Source organism: Eptesicus fuscus, chromosome 11 (genome assembly GCF_027574615.1).
Source record: "Eptesicus fuscus isolate TK198812 chromosome 11, DD_ASM_mEF_20220401, whole genome shotgun sequence".
NCBI classification, from domain to species: domain Eukaryota; kingdom Metazoa; phylum Chordata; class Mammalia; order Chiroptera; family Vespertilionidae; genus Eptesicus; species Eptesicus fuscus.
Genome location: NC_072483.1, coordinates 34,520,349 through 34,540,688, shown reverse-complemented (window position 1 = coordinate 34,540,688; position 20,340 = coordinate 34,520,349).

Sequence of the window (20,340 nt, the reverse complement as noted above, 5' to 3'; positions counted from 1 at the left end):
TCAGGCCCAACATCAGCTCCCTGGGCCTATTGTTTCCTCCTATGAAAAAGCCATGGTTCATTTCAGCTCTAAAATTTCATGATTTTATGACTTCCCTCTCACACTGTTCTCAAAATGGATTGTTTGAAAAAAATTCTATTAGTGTCAAAATTATTAAGCAAAATTTTCATTGTTATTAATAATTGCAATATTTTACAATAAATAATTTTGTCTTCATTTATAAGCAGTAAGTATTACCAACTTGTTCATGAGTATATAACTATACTTCTCAAATGGAAGCTTATTAACTCTGGCTGCTACGATTACAGATGCTTCTCTGTGTATGATGGGGTTATGTCCCCATAAACTCATTGGTTAAAAACATTTGTTAAGTCAAAAATGCATTGAACACACCTAACCTATTGAATATCAAATTTAGCCTTCCTTAAATGTGTTCAAAACACCGTAGCCTATGGTTGGGCAAACTCATCTAACACAAAGGCTTTTTATAATATGTTGAATAGCTTATATAATTTATTATGTGTATTGCTTTCCCACCATGATAAAGTCTAAAAATAAGTTGAACCATCATGTTGGGACTGTCTGTATTTTAATCATCAACATTATTACTACTGATTTCATTAGAACTGAACAGCATTGCTTGCAGAGAATTTTATATTAAACTAGAGGCCCGATGCAAGAAGATTCGTGCAAGAATGGGCCTTCCTTCCCCTGGCTGCCGGCACTGCCTTCGCTCTGGCCCAGGGCCACCTTTCTGCCTTCCCACGCTGCCCAGAGGCATGGAGCTGCTGGGGCGGTGTGGAACGCTCCTGGCCGCTGGGGGCCTGGGTATGCAAATTAACCTGGCATCTTTGTTTGGTTAATTTGCATACTCATTCCTGATTGGCTGGTGGGTGTCGTGAAGGTACGTCAATTTGCATGTTTCTCTTTTATTAGTGTAGATGGCATTACCAGTGTTTTTTGGGGGAAGTGAGACTTGTGTTTAAGAACCTTAAAGTTGGGTGAGGATTTAGCTCTTCTGCACTTCAGTAACTTGTTCTAGTTATTGGAAATTACCTGTGGCAGGAATGAGGTTATATTCCTGGAAATATGCAAAATGTGTTAGAATAGTTTAGCAACATATATCCTAAGAACTTCAGCACTGATTACTATGCACTGTCTCTTTCAGGTATGCTGCTTCCTGTGGGGGAGAGAATCCCTGCAGAAAATGAAGGCTGTCTTGATAATGACATACACATAAAAGCTTATTGTGCTTTCCGCTCTCTGTTTGAAAGGAAAGTGTCTCTGTATTTCCAGGCATCTCATTATTATTTTTTTTTTTAGCTTCAAGAATATTTCAAATGACCTTTAGAAGCATTTTGAAAAATATTCCCTGATGCAAACTCTAGAGGGAAAAAATAATGCCCTGAGCAATCAGATTCTGTATGCTGCTGTTTGCCAGCCGTTAACATACCCTAGGGATCTACAGCAGGAAGCAGAAGCCCAGAGAATATACTTTCCAAACATTTGCAGAGAGAAAACTGCCCTACTCTGGTGGGTATATTTGTGCAGCTGCCTTGGAAAACATCCTGATAGGGCTCTAGTGGGCAGCTCTTCACTCCCCCCCCCCCGCACCCGCCCCCCTAGCAGATCTTTAATTATTAGTTGCTTAACCTCTTAGAGTTGGGCGAGGCATTCTGACCTCTAATTTCTGTCAGATCACTTCATTCATCGTTTGCCCACCCATTAAGCTCAATGTTTTCAGGTGGGCTAGAAACAAAGCAATCAAGCCACAAAGGCACAAATATTGAAAAAAAAGAAAAGAAAATCATCAGTATACAGTTTATTTTGATAAAACTGGTTTCACAAATGATCTGTGATGACCACTGCTATGTTTGGAAGATTGACCCTGGCCACCCATTACCTATTAAAAAGAAACTGAGAACTTGAAATTCCAGGAAAGTTTCCCAAACTCATTCAACCTTGAAATTGTGCCAGTGTTATAGTTTATCCCTGTGATTCTGAGCTGATGAGATGAAGCTCACTCATTGATTTAAAACAGCACACATTCTCACAAATTAATTGCTAGCAGAAATGATCAATATCAGGAAATAATAAAAATCTGAATTTTAGGCCTGAACAAAATTAGTAATAATAAAACACATGAAAAATTAAGTAGTTTTTAGCATGAAGATTTTTATATGGTTTTAAAAAGCAGAAGTTTTTCATTTTTGTAATTTTGTTATGAAACATGAAGCTAAAAACAACATTTTAAATCCAGGAGGGCACTTTACTTTCTTTATAGTAGGGCACACATTGCACAAAATATTAGAAATATTGTCAAGTTTGATTCTCATCTCAAGTGTTGCATCCTATCTATTATAATACTTTGTTTTCACTCCATAGTTTTATATAGTCTTCATGATATGATAGAGGGGAAAGAAAAATTTGGAATAACAATTTTCAGGTTTTCAAAGAGCCTTAACTTAGAGTGCTCCTAAAAGGTTGTTTATTCACCAATGTTCAGCTAGAAATAAAAATATACAATTTTTAAAAATGAATAACTCCTTTATTATGAAAATTTAAAAATGCACATAGAAATTGAGAGAATAATAAAGTGAACTTGCATGTTCCTATAACCCAGTTTCAGTAATGATCAACATTCTATTCTGCTCTTATTATTTCATTGATTTTCTTTATTTTCTGTAAATAGGTGGCTGGATTGACTTATTGAGCATCCCACTGCCTTCCATCAAGGAACACATTGTATTTGGTTGTCTGAATTTAGTATTGGAAAGATTCATCAATAGTTTCCCACAGTGCCGTCCATCTTTATATCCCTTTCAAATTTTCACCTAAGGATTTTAAGATTTATTATGTTATCACCTAGATATATTATTTCATTATTACAAAATATTACAAAAGGTGACTCTCTAGTTTTATCATTTTTTCCTGCATTTATTAGCCTTGATTCTTACATAAAGAAGATCTTTATCAACAATTTGATGACTGTGAAAGTCCACTGAAGATAGGTGATAAATGCTTGATTCTTCCTCAATGTCAGTTCTCAAATAATGAGTCTGTGCCCTTATAAAGTCCTAAGGAGATCAATAATTTATGCTCTGTTTTGTTGTTTGTTCTATTTTTTTGTTTGTTTTAGGAACCCACGAGATTTATCATATTTTATTATTTCAGTCCTTTGCAGTCATTATTCTTTTTGATGCTCAAGGTGTCCTGTCAATGACAGTGGCTCCTGGCTCCTCTTTTTTTGATGGATTTCTTGCTTTTAGGTACAATGGGATATTTCAGGTTCATCTTGTACCTTTCCTGCCCGAGACCTGAATCAGCCCTTTGTCCAGAGAGTACTGGTTCCTTTCACTGGAAAGTTGCATTTAGAGATGACAGTATGGACATTAGGGATACTCTTTGCTTCTAGGACTTTTCAGGACACAGAGTTAGAAAATATACAAATTTTAGACAAACAATAAAGTATGAATTTATATTAATTTTTAGAATTGGCATTACAGAGTTTTACCTAATATGTAAAATTTTACTTGATTTTTAAAATACGTATATTTTTTCTCACCCTCAACATTTTTTATTCTAAATGATGTTAGCATAATTATATTTGCTTATTCTTATAACATGTATGTTTATAAAATAGTTTGTATATGTAGATTAAATTGTTTAAAAATACAGTTATCCATATAAAAATAAGCATGCCCACTGAACACAGTTTAAAATCAATGTAGTTCTTTTTCGGACCTTAAAATATGTTTCTACATTTTTGAGTAAAAATATTGTGTTTTCTAAAGTCATTTAAAATCACTCTTCTAGATTTAGTTATTTCACCAACTTGATATACTGTTAGGCTTATTTTTGGTTTCTTTCACTATTAAGGCATTGCTTTGGTTTTTTGTTTTAATTTAATTTTGGTTTTTAATTCATTAAAAATATTTACATGATTCCAAAGTCAAAACTCTGAACCAAAATGCTTTGTCCTCACCCTACTTACTCACTCCTTTCCACAGAGTAACCATTTTTATTAATTTCCAGATTATCCTTCCTTTTTTATCTAAAAGAAAAATAGCATCCAATACAAACCTTCCTGAATCTATTAGGATTTGATCAGTGAAGCAGAACCATTTATAAGTGGTATAGAGGATTTATTGTATGGATTAGACATTACACAATCCTAGAAGCTGGTTTAATGGTCTCTGTAAGCCTAGTTCCCCCAGATCTGACTCTGGGCTTCAAGTCAGCAGGATGAGCAGTCGGGAAAGGATGATGTACATAAAGTGAGGAGAGAAGGGGCAAACTGGGACCTGTGAAGATGCACTGGAACCTTATGTGAACTGGCAGTGGTGCCTCAGCTCCTTGAAGCTCTGGCTTTGATGTTGGTAACCTGCAAAAGAGCTGGGACCCTTTGCCACAATGTGACAAGTATTCCGGGAAGTTGAAGGAAGAGATGTAGGGGAAGCTGGAGGAGCTGCCTGCCGAGCTGCTGCTCCATGCAGATCCTCCATTACGTCATAAGCTGTGTGAACTGCAATGTGCCTCATCTCACGCTCAGCAGAGTGTAAACATAGCAGGCTTCAAACTCCATGCAATTTTGCATGTGGTCGACCCTAACTTAGAACCTTGCATGGGAAAGAATACTGGGAAACTTAGGTCCAACTAAGCTAAGTTGAAACAACACAAAGCCACCATAGTCCATCCTTTGTCAACATGTCATCAAATATATATCCCTCTTTTAATCATACTTAATTCCTAAAAGACATAATAGCAAAATTATGATTTAATCTTACATAATGCAACTATACCTCATATAACCAAAAATGCATTGCCCTATTCTCAAAAAAGGATCCTTTGATCTATTTTTGGTGATACATATGCCTCCTCTTGCTGAAGCATGCTTCTCCTATGGTATTCTATAACTTAAATACTAATGTATCATGTCTGCTAGTGTGAACAAGTTAGATGGTAGAGAATAGTAGAAAGGGAGGCAAATATTATTTAAAAATGTTATGTATACACACATAGATATATTTATATCAAAATCAGGAAGAAATATTCATGACTATCACTTCATTTCTTCAATTTGGCAAATAGCTATAGCTTGATATTTATAATTACCATCTCCACTGCATCCACCATATCCTCTTTGACCTTGGCAAGCACCTAGATGGATGATGGTTCCTTGCTTGCAGAGGTAACATAAATCTTCATTCCTAAACGTCTGGGCCATTAGAATTGTCATATAAATAATTCTCTAATTAATAGCCTCATTCATAAGTCACTCCTTTTTTTATTTTTGGCATATCTTTAGGGTAAAAAGTATGCATCTCTAAATTTTCTATTTTTGCTTTCTATTTTTGATTCTGAGACACTTTGAGGAACAAAATATTCTGTTCTTTCCTTGAATCTTTATTCAAAGATTCCTAGAGAAATGCATTTGTGGACTATCAATTAACATTATACAATACAAATCAAATAATATCCCAGACATATTTTGAAATTATAGTACACATTTTGTAACAAAGAAGCTATCATCGAAAGGACAACTGCATGTATTAGAATATTTATTATGCAGTATTGTGTGGTCTGAACCTTGATGAGAAAGCAAATTAATCCTTGTAGAAGCTTCAACAAATCCACAAAAAGAAAGTAATTTAAAAATAACATTGCTTTGTTAAGTGCCAGCATGAAATTTTTGTAACTATATGGGAGGATTCATGCTGTTTGGAATCTGTTTAAAAGGAGAATTGAATTTTGACCCAACTAAGTCTCTGGGGATCACTTATAACATCACATTACATCTACCTCTGTGAAAATGACATTTTTCCTATGATTGAAGTAAAAAAGTGATTAAGCCTATTAAATTTAAGTCCTCATGTACCAAGTCATTAAATGCTTCATTAAAAATACCATAAGATGATTCAGCTATAAAAACCAAAACTAATGGTTTTTCTCACTTTTATTTGACACTTTTGGTTACTCTGGGGTGTTAAGTAATCCAAGAAGTTTACAATAGCTGAAGAAGATGGTTCTTAAGCTGATATAAAAAGAAATGAATCAAAATTTTTGAAGCTGATGAAAATACAAAACTTACTACAAAAAATGTATGGGGTGCTGATGGGGGTTCAGGAGTCAAAGTCATAAAGGATCAGTGTGAATAAAGTAAGGGCATATTCTTCAAGGTACAGGTGGTTAAGACATACAACAGGTACTAAATCAAATGGTGGCCAAACCAAATTAGACATTACATTGACCTATAGTTGCATCAGAAATTTTCACTAAAAGAGAATTGTAGATAAGTTTGGCAAAAGGTGAGGACATTCTGTGTGGATTTTGCATCTTTCTACCTCCCTGGTCACATTTTACCTCCCTGGCCGCCTCCTGCTCAGATTTCTCTTCCCATGCCTTTTCTTTACAAGATACCCAGGTTTTCTTGCTGATTTTCTGTTTATCACTTTATAGCAGTGTTTTGAAAACTATTTTGGCTGCTGCTTATAGTAAGAAATATATTTTCTTTTATGATCCAAACCACATCCTACCTAATAATAGACAAATATGCAAATTGACCGTACCTTCGCTATGCCCACGATTGGCCAGGAGGCGCGGAGGGGCGGGACTCGGGGTGGCCGGAGTGGCCTATTGGGCCGGCGGGACGCTGAGCTCGCGTCGCCAGTGGTGGCGCGAGCTCAGCGTCTGCGCCATGGCTGTGCTGCAGCACAGAAGGGGCCTCTGGGGCAGCGAGCCCACGTCCCGCCACAGACCATCAAAAGCAGGGGAGCTGGGTGCCTGTCCTCTGGTGCACCAGGCCTTTCAGAAGCCTCCACCATGCAGGGAAAGCTCCCCCGTGATCGAAAGCAGGGAGCTGTGTGTCCGCTCTGGCACCAGCGGACCCCCTGCCATCAAAAGCGGGGAGCAGGCTGCTAGCAGTGTCCGCGGAGCATGCTAGGCTTTGTGGGGCAGTAAATATGGCCTGGATGGCAGGTTAGGCCTAGGGGACCCTACACGTGCATGATTTAATCATGCACTGGGCCTCTAGTATGTATATAACTAAAAAAATAAAAGTTTTAAGAAACAACATTTTCCTTGATTCCATTCAGTATATGTTGATATTTTGTACTCTACCCAACCCTAGTTACTCCATTCTGTCACTGAAAAACAGAATAACAGTTTCTGCACACTAGTTTGATCTAATATTGCACATCTTAAAACATCTATTGTATGCTAATGTGATTTCCAAATCTAAAACTCTAACCTAGATCTCATTCTTAAAGTCTAGACATCTACACTAATAAAAGAGTAACATGCAAATTAACCATCACTCCGCTACACCAAGCCACGCCCACCAGACAATCAGGACCGAGTATGCAAATTAACACAACCAAGATGGTGGCCGGCCACAGAGCTGGAGCAAGCAGGAGGCTTGGGTTTCCCGGCGATGGAGGAAGCCAAGCTTCCCACCCGCCCTCGCTGGCCCTGGCCTCCGCTCAAGGCTACAAATTTTCAATTATAGAAGATAAATAAACCCCAGATACCAGGGCCTCCCTTGGGTCACCAGGGGGTGTGGCCAGCCTGCAAACCACCACAGGCCCCTCACCCAGGTTGGCCCACGCCCCAAGGGAACTCCCACCCTGATCCGGGACACACTTCAAGGCAAACCAGCCAGCCTCACCCGTGTACCAGGCCCCTATCCAATCTAATAAAAGAGTTATATGCAAATTGACCATCACTCCAACACAAGATGACTGCCCCCATGTGGACACAAGATGGCTGCCACAAGATGGCCAGCAGGGGAGGGCATTTGGGAGGGACCAGGCCTGCAAGGGAGGGAAGTTGGGGGCGACCAGGCCTGCAGGAGGAGGGAAGTTAGGGGTGACCAGGCCAGCAGGTGAGGGAAGTTAGGGGTGGCCAGGCCTGCAGGGGAGGGCAGTTAGGGATGACCAGGCTGGCAAGGGGAGGGCAGTTAGGGGCAATCAGTCTGGCAGGGGAGCAGTTAGGCATCAATCAGGCTGGCAGGGGAGTGGTTAGGGGGTGATCAGGCTGTCAGGCAGAAGCAGTTAGGGACAATCAGGAAGGCAGGCAGGTGAGCAGTTGGGAGCCAGCAGTCCTGCATTGTGAGAGGGATGTCTGACTGCCCATTTAGGCCCGATTCTACCTGGATCAGGCCTAAACGGGCAGTCAGACACCCTTGAGGGGTCCCAGATTGGAGAGGGTACAGGCTGGGCTGAGGGACACCCCCACCCTGTGCATGAATTTCATGTACCAGGCCTCTCGTATATATATAATTGTACCTATTAGATATCTTTTTCTAGATGTTTTCTGTGTCTCACAAATCCAAGTTCCTAAGACTAAAACCTCTCCTGCCTCGATGGTCCAGCTTGATGAGTGGAACCAACATTTTATTTAGCCCTTGAAAGTAGAAACTTGGGAGTTGAGCTCAATAGAGAAAAGAAAAACCATCATTAATTAAAACATCATTAATTTTTGACTGCATGTAGCAAAATGAATAGCTTAAAGTCATTTAAACAACAAGAATATTTATTGGCTTGTTAAAGATGGCTTAATTCTGGCTTGCTCTTAATATACTTAAGAGCAAGGCACTTTCCTAGAAGCCCATAGAAAAACTCTCCTAGCATCTCATTGGCCTGAATTGTATCATGTTACCATTTCTAAACCAGCCACTATGTTTATGGAAGTGTCAAGTGTTGACTGCCTTAGGTTTACTTTCATGAAACAATTTCTGTGTAAAAGGTGGATAGGATATCATGAGTATCTATTAAAGTTGCCCTATAAGATCATGAATTATATCTCAGAGGAGTGGCTGTCTGAAAGAAAAGTGCAGTTCTGGAAGGAATGAGAATGGGAATCAGCTTATAGTTAAGCAACTAATAATGCTCTTTTCACATGGTAAACATGTCCCATCTCCCCTCTCATGCCATGGCAACTATAGTTAATCTATCACTTTCCTCATACATATTCATACAGCCCCCCAATTTACTCTGAATTGAGCACTCCTGGCAGGCACTTCAAACTCATCCAAGTTATCACCTGTGTTGAAATCTATTTGTTATTATTGCCCTGGATTCTTCTACTTCACCCCCATTACCTAGTAAGTCATACAATTTCATCTCTGACATAACACAAATTATTCCTGAAGCCTTGGGCTCTACTTCAAGGTTTAACCTATTCAAGCCTAACCTATTGCAAAACTCTCAAGCTCACACAGCTATTACTTCCTTCTGACTTAAAGAGGTATTTCTAAAATGTAAATATAACCAAATCAGTAGACTTGTTCTAAACCTTCAATGATTCCTCATTGCCTTTAGAAAAAAAAAAAAGTTCCAAATCCTTATCAGGCATGCAAAGCTGTTCATGTCCTGGCCCTTATTTCTTTCTTATTCCTGTTTACCTCCACGGGAGCTCTATGCTCCTGTCATAACAAACCTCATACAGCTCCTTAATTGCACTATCATGATTCATACTTTCATGCATTGTGTGTCTTGCTTCCTGTGCTACGCAAGTTCTCCCTCCTTATTTACTAACTTCTCTCACTGAGGTAACCCAGGGACCACCCTGGCATATGTCTGTCTTGCTGCAACACCTTAATAAACAGTTTTATTTGACAATGGGTGTATTTCTAGTAGTGTTTGAGCACTGTGCTGTCTCAGTGTAGAGCCGTGGTCGGCAAACTGCAGCTCACGAGCCACATGCGGCTCTTTGGCCCCTTGAGTGTGGCTCTTCCACAAAATACCACGGCCTGGGCGAGTCTATTTTGAAGAAGTGGCGTTAGAAGAAGTTTAAGTTTAAAAAATTTGGCTCTCAAAAGAAATTTCAATCGTTGTACTGTTGATATTTGGCTCTGTTGACTAATGAGTTTGCCGACCGCTGGTGTAGAGCAATGCTTCGTGGCACAGACACATAGAAAATGAGAATACTGTTTGTAAGGCATGATGAGCAAAGTGGGAGGCAGCAAAAGGCATCATTTGTCCTTTGAAGACTGGGGAATATCAACATCTCGACATACCTGTCACCTAACACCTGGTTTAAAGAGTTCTAGTAGGAGATGATAACAGGGTGAAAAAAGATTACTTATGTAAAAACCCAGAATACAAACTCCCACCAAGCAAATCAAAGCCTTAGTGAGAACTTCCTTTTTACGAATAACAAGTATTACTCATGGCTATGAAATGTGACCTTTGAGGGAAGAAATTACATCCTGTTCTATGTGGTGACCTCTCACCACTTTATTAATGTATTTCTTTTGATCCACAAATGGAGAGGAGAGAAAGGGACAGCTCGCTTCATCTTACCACATTCCCAGAGATGTTTCTCCACTGCAGTGATATTGTCGGGTTTCCTAGTTTGGTCTGAATGGCCTGTCTATGAGTGGAGTCCTTTCCCTGTGAAAACTGGAATCACCTAAGGTGTGAGTCAGGGAGAGTGGAAAGAAAGGTGTCAGGAAATGATGCCACTTACCTCAGCAGGGTTTCGTATGGGAAGTTCTGATTGTTGATCATCTTATTGTATAAAGGAGGTGGGGAGTAGGGAACAATATTACAGAGAAAAAGTATGTTTTTAGAAGAAAAGGGAGTGGGGAGTGAGAAAGTTAAGGAATGCACAGGTATGGAGCATGGATAAGAAATGCAGAATTTCTGCATAACTTTCTTTATATTCTTGTTTTTGTGAGTCAGCTTTAAAGAGGCAAGGCCCAAATGTTATAACTTGAATTGTGTCTTCCCAAAAAAGATATGTTGAAATTCTAACCTCCATTACCTCCAAATGTGGCCTTATTTGTAATATGGTATTTTCATGTATAAACAAATTAAATGAAGTCATTAGTGCATAATATTATACATCTTTATTTTTAAAAATCCATGTATAAATGGTCCCATGCAGTTCAACCCTGTGTTGTTCAAGGGTCAACATTATCTTTTGACTTAAAAGAGAGATTTCTTGTTTTGGAGTAATTGAAAAAGTGTAGCTCCAAATAGGCAGGAAGTCGTAAAATAAGTCAATGTCATAGTAAATGTGTAAGCCTTTCTATATATCTACCCATCTCATCTCCACATTAATATTCAAGCAGCAATCTTGTCACAGAGCAGTAGTCAGAAACTAGGTTTATTGAATTTCATGTTGGCTGAAGAGCTTTACCTTGAAAATCACCTTTTAACTATATATTCTCTAACCCTGAAAAATTAGCATATAAGCATAATGACTTATGGTAATATATCTACTTGTTTTCAACACACTCAGGTTAGTTGACGATGATCTTTGTAGTGAGTTATGCATGTTATTCTAATCAGGGCAATATTTGAAAAGATAATTAGAAAATAGGCTAACGTGAGAAAAATAAATGGCCTCATTTTCCATCCTTGACATTAATTAATATTTTAAGTTCAATGTCATATACAACTTCAATTCCTAAAGTCAGAAGTAGCTTACATAATGACTAATATATAGGTACATGCACATTAATTTGAACTTTAATGCCAATTGCTTTGCATCTTTTCATAGACAACACAATAACTCTAATAACTCAAAAGGAACCCCTTTTGAAATATTTACCTGTAAAAATCAGAACTGAGGGTCACTAGAGTTTGTTATAAACTAAGTTTTGCATTTCAGCATGGTAGTTACTGAGGGGTGGCCAAAGATGTTTGCATTCTGAGCTAACTTTTGCAAATTGAAGGTAATACGTTTCAGAGAAGCTGATCTGAAGAGCTTCTTACATAAAGTTCCTAAGTTCCAGGATGTAGCTGCCTCAGGCTGCTCTAGTTTAAATCCTGCTCCACTGACTGTGGGCCCACAAGGATACACACAGGGCTTTCAGTCTGCTTACAGTGCAAAACAGAATCCAATCTCCATACACGGAGGGAAAGGGGGAAAGACAAACACAAAATGCCTGGATTTCTTATCCGTCAAAAGCATCCTTTGTGTCAGCTATTCTAGATGTAGGAATCAACAGTGAGCATGCCAGACACGGTGTAAAACTGCTCTTATATATCTTGCTCAAGAGGCAAAATATTTACCTGAATGATTGCCAACCCTCTGCAGTGCCCTTTGAGGTGTGCCCTAGGTGGGCACATTGGCTGATGAGGACTCGGAGGCTTGCCAGCTCAGTTGACATGTGGCCCACATGAGATTGCAACATAAGTCACCTGGCTGCAAAATCTATACTCTTCCCACTACACCCTAATTATAGAATTAAAAGGTCAGGATCTATTTCAAGGTAAATGAGACTGACCTCAGTGGCTATCTAAGAAAGCATAGCTCTTCTGTTGCTTGACTGGTATTGAAAGAGGTTTCTGTTAGGTGCGGGCAACTATCATTAGGTCTTCAGCATCTGTCCTCTGTCGCACAACTAACAAAAACCTGCACCTCCGCCTCTTGCCAAGAGTGACATGGTGTCTCCTGTGTCTGTCCATGATGATGGAAGAGATGAGGATGTCAAAGAGTATAGCTGACACCACCTCAGATTTGAGAAACAGAAGAGGGAGAAGCCCACCTACCTACCCAGCTTCTGAGACTTGTACACATAAATGGTGACCCTGATAAAGAACACAGCAGGGAGATTTTATTCTTGAGTATTTTTTTTTAATTTGGGATTTATAAATTTATACTATGTATTTTGTTTAAATGTTACACCCTTACAGAGAAATTATAATAAATTCCTACAAATAAAGTTAGTGATAACAAGTGTTATTTTATAGTTCAAGGGTTGATCACATCTCCAGCTGCCTTGTCACCCTCACATTCCATTATCCTATCACAACATATCATGCTTCTATTAGAGGAAAAATGCCCTTCTATGTCATATCAAACTAATATTCATATAATTATGAAGTTGTCTCAAGTCCCAAATACATCCATTCCCTTAAAATTTGTGTTTTTGAAATGAAGAAAGACAGTGTAATTCTTTTAGAAGAAGGACATTTAAAAAGTAAAGAGGTAAAATGTATCAACACAAAATGAAAATGGAAAATCTTAAAAGATCTCCTCTCTCTTCCTCACCTTCACTCCAGTAGAGAGGAGAAAAGATGGAAATTCATTTCACCTTCAAAAATATTGATTGGGTGCCTAATATGTGCCAGGCATTGCTCTATATACATGCATTGTCACAATGAAGTCAAGTTCCCTGCTTTTTAGTATTTTATATTCAAATGGTGGGTTCTGGGCAAGGGTAGAAGTGGAAAGAGGCAATAAGTAAGGAAGCATGAATTAAAAACAATAAATAAGTGAATTTGATAGTATGTTAGCAGGTGGGAAGTGCTATGGAACAAAATGTGGAGCAGGGTTATGGACGGGTTTATCTCAAGGACATATGGAAGGTAGGTTATATGTAGTATTAAAATAGGTGGATTAGAGATCCCATTGAGAATGTAAGTTGTAATCAAGCTGAAGGAGTTAACCTGTGGGTATCTAGGAACAAGTATTCTTGGCAGATGCCCAAAACCAAGAGCATGTGTGGCTTGCTCAAAGAAATAGCAAGTAGAGTGACTGAAATAAAATGAACAAGCAGGGGCATTGTAGGGAAGAAAGTCAGAAAGTTAACAGGAGGCAGATCATACAGAGCTCTTGTATGGATATAACCTTTACTCTATACAAAACAGGAAGCCATTGGAAGGTTTTGAGCAGAGGATAGATGTATCTGGGTTATATTTCATAGAATCATTCTGGTTCTCTGTTGATAATAGACTGTGGAGGCCGCAAGGGTACAACCAATTCAGATGGTGATTCAGACCAGGGTGGAGGTGTTAACAATTGGTCAAATTCAGAGCAATGGAGGTATTAACAATGGGTTAAATTCAGAAAGTTTGTAAAGGTGAAATCATATGATTTTTTTAATGGAGAAAGCAACAAGATTTTTGGACTGAGCAAGTGACAGAATGGAGTTGCCATCCTTTGACAGGAAAAATCTTTTTGGATTGATCAGATTTGTAGAATAAGGCACGGAGTTCAGTCTCGGACATACTTAGTTTGAGATGTCTATTAGTCATCATGTGGAGATGTCAAGTAAGTAGGTGCACTTAAAAGAGTTCTGACCTGGGGAGAGACATTTGCTTGTGAGCAGGATGTAGGTGGTATGAAAATTCAAGGTCTTGGATGAGATCACCAAAGGAATGAGTGTACATAGAGAAGATGACTAAGGACTGCACCCAGAACATTCCAATATTAAGAGATGGGAGAAGGAAGGACAGTCTATAAATGAAACTGAAATCAATTGACCAATGAGGTAGGAGACCAAGAAATGAAGAAAGTCTATCTAAAGGTGATCTGCTAAGTTAAATATTTCTAAATCTGCCAATGAAAACTATAGTGTGTGATTAAAATGGATTCATCTCTCACATTGGTTCATATAATTAGAGGAAGAACTTTAAAGTGCTTTTTAAAATTATTATTGATTTCAGAGAGAGGAAGGGAGAGAGAGAGAGAGAGAGAGAGAGAGAGAGAAACATCAATGATGAGAGAGAACCACTGATTGGCTGCCTCCTGCACACCCCCTTCTGGGGATCAAGTCCACAACCCGGACATGTGCCCTTGACCAGAATCAAACCCGGGACCCTTCAGTCTGCCGGCTGATGATCTATCCACTGAACCAAACTGGCTAGGGCTAAAGTGCTTTTATGTATGCAACTTAATGCCATGTTGTCATTTAAGGGCCAAAAAGTTGCAAATACACACAGAGAAATCAGGCTGAGCTCAGAAGCAGAAAACAAAGGGCCATAAATCTTTGGGAAGGCTATTGTCAATTCTGATCTCAGTTGTTTAGACAGTGTTGATCTCTTAGGCTCTGCCTTATATAAGTTGTCACAAGGTAGATGAAGGGTGCTTACTGCACAGATTCATGTTTCTCATTAATAGAAAAAAACTGTGAAACAGATGTTTGCATGCTTGTCTCGGTTTCCACTTCACAAAACTGGTGAAGAGATTTGTCAGCAGGCATTGTGTTAACGCTCTATTTGCCAAATATTTCTGATAGAAGCTGAGATTGGTATTACTATCCTCTGTCATGTAGAAAAAATAATCATTATATCAGAAAAGGAGGAGTCACAAGAGTACAGTTGTTGAGCGGGAGGGTTCACCTTTTTTTTTCTTTTCTACTGGGTGCTAAAGGAAAGCAAAAGAACAATTATATCACTTAGTAATCACTAAATTATGGATCTACCAAGATCTGAGGTGGGCAGAGCTGGCTTATAAGGTTAACGTGGTTAATACTTCAAATGCAAGGCTGTGCTCCTAGACAAGAGTAACCCAAAAGAACAAAGGCAGAAAGAGTAGGGGCCACATGGAGTGAGTCCCACATGGTTACAGAAATCCACAGAAAGACTTTTTGTGTGTAAAACATAAAATCTAGACACTGTCTTTTGCTCTTACTGACAGTTATAAAGTTTGGAAAAACCAATGGGGTATTCATGATGTTTGCAAATCAATGAGCTTCTGAATCATGCATACAGAATAGAATATTTTAGTTGAGTTTTCTTCAGACCAAAATTATGAAACTAGATAATATTAGAACCTCCTCCCTCTCTCCCTTCTTTCCTCCTTCTTTTCTTCCTTCTTCCTTTTTCATTTAGCAAGCAAACTTATCTTTTCTTTTTCCTCTTGATTCCGTGCGTGAATAGATTGCAGGATTGATCCTGGGGAATCACTGCTCTGTGGAGTGGGCAGCCTCCTCCGTCCTCCCCTCCTAACCCTGACAGACTGTCTTCCAGATCTGCAGCACCAGAATCAAAGAATTGGATATGATTCACAGTATCCTGAAAAATAATGTTCATCATATAATATTAAACATTTTACTTTTCTATGTTAAGTCCTTTTATAAAAAAGAAAAATTAAAAAATCAATCAAATCATATTAGAATGAAAATTAATTAAATAATAAATTCTTTAGAATTGTGCACATTTTAATATTTCTATTTTACATTTTTGGTATCAAAATTTCATAGGGATCACAATATTTTCTTACTGCTTAAGAGATACCCATGGGCACTTCATTATTTATTTAAATAATCTACAATATGGAACATAAGCATAAAATATTGAAATTGTTTATCTGTCTAAAATGTTAACAAAATTCTTTAAAAGATAACATATCAAAGGAAAACTAAATTGCTATATGTTAATTCTACAAAAATGTATAAATATTTAAATTTATAGCAAAAGAACAATTATATCACTTAGTAATCTTACAATATTTAAGATGTGTGATTCCTTATAAACAATCTGCTTCTATAAATGTTAAAGAACTGTGTGTCAAGCACATATCTAAAACATTTTTTTAAATTATTCCCTTTCATTTGCGGCTGCATTGACCAAAACCTCCAAAAACTCTCCCCCCCCCCCCCGCAAAAAAAAAATCATATCATCAAGTCCTTTTTTTCTGCTTGTGCTATTTTTAGCTGAAAGTACAACTGAAACCAAGCAACAGCTTACGTTCATTTTTACACCAAATTAAAGGCATGATAAAAATCTCATTTCTTAACCATTATAGATATAGCCTTACTCATCTAATTTCCTATCCTCATTCTAACTCATTATAAACAGAATATTAAATGATTTGTTTTCCCCACCTAAAAACAAAAACAAAAGATAACTTCATATCATGATGAAATGAGTATCACGGAAGTGATCTTGATCTTTAAAAATAGTTAACAAAAACACTGCCCTGCATCAGTAGTATTTCAGAGGGTTTTTTAAACAAATACAATGAAAACTGCCTTTAGAATTTATTGAACAATATGAAGCAAAAGTTGGACACAAATTCACACAAACTATTTAAAACACATTGCTGGTGTTCATTCAACACCTTAAATTCACACAATAGCTTATATTTAATAGCAGTTTGAACATGATGCTGTTGCGTCAGATATGTTCGTGTACTGTACAGAAGAGGACTGTGTTTCTCTATTCCATATTTTGACATATTGGAGAAAAATGGTGGGTAGCAGCTAAATCCTGAAACAGCTGCTTTAAGCTTTAATTGAATTTTTGCTGCCCAACTGAATTGCAGATTTATTCAAGATTTGCAGATTTCAGCTATGCAGAAAGACAGCTTGTGGATGATGACACATCCTTTAGGATCTGGAATTCCTTAAATTCTTCATATTTGTCAAGGTAGCATACTTTATAACTTAAGAATGCATACAAGCTTTGCCTCCTCTGAGACTAGATGAAGCATCTATAATGAGATGCAAGTGACATGCTTGTGATCAGATAAGATCATTTCTCAAGTGATGAAAACAGTGTAGGGGTAGCCAATATTTTCAGGTTTATTGAATCAATTTGTACTATGCTCTCACCGAAAAATAAAATTGTTCCTATTGTTTTATTGTTAGAGTTATTTTTCCCCTCTTTATACTTATTTATTAAGTTGCTTCTTTTTTTTCCCCATTGATTTTAGAGAGAGAGGATGGGAGAGGGAAAGAGAGAGAAAAACATTAATGTGAGAGGGGAACACTGATCATCGGCTGCTTCCCCCATGCTTAGCAACCAGGGTTTGAACCTGAAACCGGGCATATGCCCTGACCTGGAATTCACAACACTTCTGCGCACAGACAATGCTCCAACCAACTGAGCCACACCAGTTTCTAAGCACCATGGAAAAATTGGATGTATGGGTTGTGTTTACTAGAGTCTACAGAGCTCCACTGGGAAGCCTAGAAGTCTTTGCTGATTATCCTGCAGTCTTTTAAGCCAAATAACCTAGAACTTACTCAATGTTCACAGTAATAGGTGGTCTAATTTTAAATGCAAGCTGTGGGCCAATATTACTTTAAACTTGAACATAATCATAAGGAAGTGGAAGTGAAGGGAGAATATGCTCCCTGTTTACTGCTGAAGAGGCTTTGCTTCTCTGAAACACTGTTTGCCCAATAATGCTAGAATGTTCTGTAATCAGCCTGTCTCCTGTTAATTTCTCTACTTTTGCTGCAGGTCTTTATTTATTGCCTTTGGTAGTATTTTGTGGAAATAATTTTATTTAAGTATGAAAGGTGGTGAGAAGTTAAATTTCCAAAGTTAATTATCTCTAAAAAAGATAATATATCTAAAGAAGAGAAGTTAATATTTCTAAAGAATCAATGTAATTACTACAAAATGCTTAATAAAGACATTTTTCTCTTATGATTGTGCCCTTTTTATTACATTTTTGAGTGCTTTGTAATTGAAGACACTGTTAGATTATATTAACAATGATGAGTCCTGACATCAGTGCATACAGCTGTATGATCTTTGAACAAACTAAATTACATATCTGATTCTCTCTCTTATTATCTATAAACAGAGAAACTAAGAATAAATCATCTGTAAAGTTTTTTAAAGTTTCTACAATTGTTCATAGACTTGAACTTAGAAAATACATTTAATAATAGTTCCTGTGAAACAATAAAAATACATATGGTTTTTAAGAAAATGATACATGTCTCCCCCCTAAAAGTAAAAATCTTATTTATGCCATCAGGTGGCCATTAAAGACAACCAAAAAATAAAAATAATTGTTATCTTAATGAAGAAACTTATATAATGTAGCAGCATGTTTATAAAATGTCATATATTTCATTTCCATAAGGCAGGATATACTAACATAGAGAACAAAATATAGCCCATCCTTTAATTTGAGGAATAGTAGGAAGAAAATTATCATTTGGAGAAAGTAATGTACATCCTGTCTAAATATACTACTTGACTTCATTTTAAAATTTAAAATATTGTGCAAAAAATATAGGATACAGTAGCACTTAGTAACTTTAACAAATATTTTTCAGTTCATTCAAAAATATTTGAAGAAGACTTATTATGTCCCAATAACTCTACTAGATACTGGGAATAGCACAGTGAAAAAAAGTGACATTCTAGGGTGTGCAATGGTAATGTAGGGGGTTTGAAAGTGGAAAGGTAGACAGAAAATAAAGAAGCAAATTTATAGTTTGTCTGAGAATTTACAGGGACTAGGCAGGGCAGGGGGGAGAAGGGTTTGCCTTACTGATGAGATAAAATTTGAGTAAAGACCTGAAGAAAATGACCAAGAAAGCTCGGTGGGCAAAGGGCACAAAAACCTAAGACAGAAACTTGCTTGGCAGCCAGAGTGGGGTAAGTATTCAGAAGTGTGTGTGTGTGTGTGTGTGTGTGTGTGTGTGTGTGTGTGTGCGCGCGCGCGCGCGCGCTCATAGGAGTGTCATTCATGAAGGACTGTAAAGACCACTATAAGAAGTTTGGGGAGACATGAGAAGTCATTGAGGGTTGTGAGCAGAGAAGTGACACAATAAAATTATGCTAAATAGAATCACTGTGGCTGTTGTACTGAGAAAAGACTATTTAGGAGCAAGGGCTGGGAAATTAGGGAACCAAATTATAAGCATGTTGCAGTTAAAAAGGTTAAATAAAGCTAGTGACACAGAAGATGTGGTGGTAAGTAGTTGGTTTAGAATAAAATGGGATTTCTGATGGATTCGATGGAAGTTGAGAGAGAAAGAGAGGACTCAAAACTGACTTTAGGTTTTTGATCTGAGCATCTGGAAGACTGGAGTTGCAATGGGGGTGACCTCAGAAGAGGAAGTTTGAAGTCATTTGAAGGATCTATTAATCTAGAAAGATAATAAAGTAAAAGAATCCAATCATTTTAATTTTCTGTACTGCATACAATAAATATTTTTGAAAAGAACATTGAATTAGCAAATGCTTTCTAGTTTTTGGTGTTTTCTAGTATTTTATGTCATTTTTTGTTTGTTAGACACTCTAATAACATATGCTCATACCATCTGAGGTTTCTTGGAAAATTCTTCTCTGGCATGAAACTCGTGTCATTTTTATTTCTCTTGTATTTTTGCTATGACCATAATGAACTTTCAGATATTTAAAATACTGCTGAAATGTGTCAAATTCAGTTTGGATAGAGTAACCATTTTAAAAAAAAATTGTCTTTGACCATTTTCTAGATAACATGTATTTTTATTGACAAATCCACAATAAATGGAATATATTATATTAAAGAGACCTTGAATGTTTCAGCTTTATAAGTTTAAGGGCAAATGTGCAGGGACATTTAACTTTAATTTAGTGAGACAAGAGGAAAGAGGAAGAAAAAGAGTCCTCAGGTGACTTGTGAGGCCACTGTCAATTTAAGGCAGTGGTTCCCTACCTCTGGGGTGTCACAGTTTCCTTATAAATTTGCTGTAAACAATGGATTCTCTACCAAAAAGAAATGCCCAACACTCAAACTTTTGCTTGTAATTTTAAAAGATTTGGGGATACTCAGAGACCTCAAGCTGATGAATGTCTACACTTTTTGTTGTTGTTGTTATTTTTAACTTTGCAACAGGTCTTTATTTTTACTTTATTTTTATTACAG